Raw genomic sequence first — 4,826 nt, forward strand, 5'->3', positions numbered from 1 at the left:
AAGCATGATCTGAGCAGCTTTTTGAAGTTTCTGGAGCAGATATTGAGATGAACCAGACAGAACTGAGTTACAATAGTCCAGTCGTGAAAGTACTAATGTATAAGTGTTTTAGTGGCATCAACTGAAAGATATTTGCGAATTGAGCTGATACGTCTCAGCTCAAGATATGCAGCCTTGCATATGTTCATGACATGTTGGTGCAATGTGAGAGTACTGTCCAGAGTAACACTAGGTTTCGTACTGATTGTGTGAAATTAATGTTGGTGTTGCTGATATTTATTGTTTGATGTAAAGGATGTGAATGAGAAAGATTTTGTGTTGTGATCAGAATGGCCTCAGTTTTATCATCATTCATCTGTAGCTTGTTACATGTCATCCATGATTTTACATCAGAAATGCACCTCTCTACACCTTGGATGGTAGCATTAACTTCAGTTGGGTGGTTAGATTTGTATGTTTGGGTGTCATCAGCGTACAATTTGTGAGACACTGGATGATGATCTATGACACTTGAGAGCGACTGAGTGTACAGAGTGAAAAGAACAGGTCCAAGAACAGACCCCTGTGGTACACCACAACATAGATCAACTGGGCTGGAGTGTATTCCATTTGCAGATACAATTTGTGTCCTGTTGACCAAGTAGGAATTGAACCACAGTATGGCTGTATCATGAATGCCAAATACATGCTGGAGACGGTGAATTAATATATAATGTTCTATTGTGTCAAATGATGCAGACAAATCATGGAGGGTGAGGACTGTAATCTTTCCGCTATCCAACGCAGAGAGAATGTCATTAACTACTTTTAGAAGAGTAGGTTCAGTACTGTGGCAAGAGCGATATGCAGATTGTACATTGCTAAAAAGACTGTTTGAATTTAGATGAGATACAAGCTGGGATAGAACAACCTTTTCTAAGATGTTTTATATGAATAAGATATTAGAAACTGGGCGGTAGTTCTTTAAATCGTTATGTGCTTCACAATAAATCAACGTTCAAAACACTAGTACTAGAATTTGTTGCTTTGTGGATGGAGTACTAAACCGTTCATATATGTACCCATGGAGCAGCCCGGTGTGGTTAACACCAGGCGCTTTCTCAGCATATTGTAAATAAGTCTGAATTATTATGTTGCATCGTCGGCCATTTTAATTCAACTCCTAACAACTACTTCCGTTCTCAGCGTCGTTCTCGGTGTGCCATATAGAATCATGGTATCCCTCTTTGGAAACGTAAACAGTAATAGTACATGCATGCATGCATTCATTCATACATACATACATACATACATACATACATACATACATACATACACACACACACACACACACACACACACACACACACGCACACACATAAATACATACATACATACATACATACATACATACATACATACATACATACATACATACATACTGTGAAGTGTCGAATTTTGAATTGCAGTGAATTTTAAAGTGAATGCATTATAATTTATTGCATTTAAGCCAGAAAGGTCTTTGTGAAGGGTCACTCCGACCTTTCTTCGTTCATCTCCCCCCCCCCATGCCAGTGTAAACTTCAAACGGGCAGTATTACAACTCAGTGAAATTGACCGGGGTATCTTAACACGGTCCTTAGAAAGTAAACATTTGAGCTACCAACCCTAACCGCTTGGTAGGAACCTATGTCCACTTATCATTTCTTTCAAAGGGAAATTGTCACGTTCTGTCGTTCACAGATTCTGAGCTATGTAAACCTGATAAAGTTAATTATTTGGTTGGGAAAAATTAGTGACCGTTGCCTACGATTGGGCAGAATAAATTAGAGTGTACACTTTAGAGCAATCAGACTTTAAAGTGACGACCTTAGTCAAAATTCTTTATTTGAAAATTTCCTGGAAGACGAAATTTATTCGAATCCTTGGAAGCATAAAGAGATTGCTGCTTTCTTCGTGAGACGAGAAAGGGACTAGGTGGTCGTCTTGTAAAAAGAAAAAAACAGGGTTTAGTGCTAGGACGCACAAGTTCTGAAAGAGAACAGCAATAAGGTACGCAATTTTAGTTTCACGCAATTTTCTATTATTTGATTATGTGTTTTATGCACATATGTTTGCTATGAGTAGGTTTCCATATTATGCATCGTTTATTCGATTTTATGGAAAGTATTGATGCTAGAATTGTTATGCAATTTACTTTTTAATTTTACAGTTATTAGTTCATTGGTAGAATTGACTTCAAGCGATCCAAGTGTTCACGTGTATAGGATTTCATAGGGTTATATGAAATAACTTCCTTTGTTTGTTAGGACGATACAGAATATCGTGAGTTAACGATACATACCTAATTATATCTGATTTTGTAATGTTCGAATAATCTTGCAGGTAAATGATTGATGTGAGTTACAATTTGTGAATTTCATGCAATAGTAATCGAACATGTTGTAGTATGTAAAAGAATACGGCAGTATTCGATAGACGCTCACGTGGTTATTGATCACTTGCCTCAGGAAACTGAGGTCAATGTCCTACTATACTAAGTCAGAATTTTTCAGTGTGTAGAGCCAACATGCTCTGAGTAACGTAAGGGAATCGTATGTACCTCTAGAGAGTGGGGTATACAGAATTATGGGGTAATTTTGTCCTTTAAGGAACAGATTTCAGAGAGAAAGACGATACAGTCTGAAGACAGAAGTCTGGGAAAAGAAGGACGAGGTCAGACTAAAAGGACCAGTAAGTCTATGAAGGGGCATGGCGTAGAGCTTAATAAGGATGAACTAGGAGACGTTGATATACGGTCAAAACAGGAAGGTGATGCAAATCGGTCGTAGACATTGCGCTCTTTTCACCTCTCGTTATGATGATGAAATAAGTCCAAATTAGACACCTGTTAAATTCTATTGATTTATTCTAACCTGAATTGGAATTGTCGTTATTAACTCATTCTAACTAAATTTGTTATTTTCTTGTAAAAGGGGGCTGGGCTCGTATTGCTTTATTTCTTCCCAGTGTTCTCGCTCAGTTCTCTGTTGAAATTCCATTCGTCTTTCACTCCCGCCGGGCTATAATATCGAAGGAGGTCATCATCTAGATAACGCCGGCCAAATCCAATTAACCACCCCTCTTACTACGAGGGCGACTTGCATACATACATACATACATACATACATACATACATACATACATACATACATACATACATGCATACATGCATACATACATACATACATACATGCAATGCAGTTTGCTCCAATTGCTTCAGAACTTATTTATCTATTTGAATTGCTGGGCCGTAAAACACCAAATCAGACATGTACATACGTATAGAAGCAGCATATAAATTGAGAGTTCGGGTGCACTGGGTCATGCAAAAAATGTATACGTAAAGAAATTTCCTGAAATTAATATCTACGTATTCTCAAACTACTTCCTACTCTACCATGCCAGCGCAAACACTCCAGCCTATGCGTATTTCGGTCGACATTTGTCTGCAGGTAAATTCTGCGCCATTTATGAGCAAAAACAAATTAAATTATTTAACGTTGTATATTTCATGCTTCGTTTGTCGCTAGATTTCGATTTTGTCCGTTAAATGATGATTGTTTTTTTTGCGCACAAATCGTATATTCTAGATACATTAACCTAAGCAACAAGAAGAAAAAAAAAACGGACAAAGCATTGATGAAGGAAAATACCAACTAGAAATAAATAATTTTACGATGAAAAAAAACCCACGCTATTTTGTGTAAATAACTCAATATGACAATAAAATGAAAATGTCGATGAAAGGTTTCATCAAATCAAGGCTAGCACACAGCGTGATAGAAAGTCGAAGTGGAAGGGATTTGCTAGCCTTGGTCTGCCTCTCGTCAATTGGACCAAGTTGGCCAAATAGGGCCCCACGCTTGCAGGGGCCCCGCTAGTTAGTAATTTTTGTTGAATATATCTACAAAGAGAAAGTAATTTTAAAGTGGCGGAAGAAATGTTAAGTTCAATATCTTATATAACTTGTTTCAAAGTTTATATCCAGATGCCGTGCTCACAGTGGATTTAACGTGGAGAGCTCCCACTTTTATTTACAAAATTATTCACTACACAAAAAGAAGAATTAAGATAGGTGTGTGTGTGTGTGAGAGAGAGAGAGAGAGAGAGAGAGAGGGAGAGAGAGGGAGAGAGAGAGAGAGATTTTGGAGTTTTAACGTAGCCTTAACAATAGTAGTATACAAAAAGGAGAGTTCTGACTCACTTTACTCACTGAAACAATTAAAAAATTGGAGGCTAATATGAAACGAGTGCGTGATAATTATCGTGTTGAAACACAGAATTGTCTTGATGCCAGCCAGGAGGTTAAAAAGATACACGAGGTGTTTAACAGAGAACGTGAAATTTTTTATAAAAATAAAATCTGAACTTGATTCGTTGATGATACAGTTTGAAAGTATAAACGAACAAAAATATATCACACTAAAAACACTAGCCGACCAAAAAAATGAAATTGATAAAATTAATTCTGAAATTATCGCCAACGTGGAAATGCATAAGGTAAAGAATTTTGAAGAAATATCATCAACATTAATTAAATAAATAATATGAAATATATTGAACTTTTGGTCGTTCTTGGCTCATTTTAGCAGTATAAGATTCTGGCGCTGGTGCCATCATTTTTTCCTCGATAAAAATCATATTTCGGATATAATGTTTTTTCTTTTGGTGTGTCTTTGGTTCTCAGCACGAAATAAACTCGTGGATTTAAGATTCGTTTTTGGCAAAATTGAACTCCGTAGAGTAAAGTGAGCCAGAACTCTCTTTTTTCTATACTACTACAATTATAGTCATATCGCTAGTTT

Source organism: Sinohyriopsis cumingii, chromosome 17 (assembly GCF_028554795.1).
Source record: "Sinohyriopsis cumingii isolate HCF-2022 chromosome 17, ASM2855479v2, whole genome shotgun sequence".
NCBI lineage: Eukaryota > Metazoa > Mollusca > Bivalvia > Unionida > Unionidae > Sinohyriopsis > Sinohyriopsis cumingii.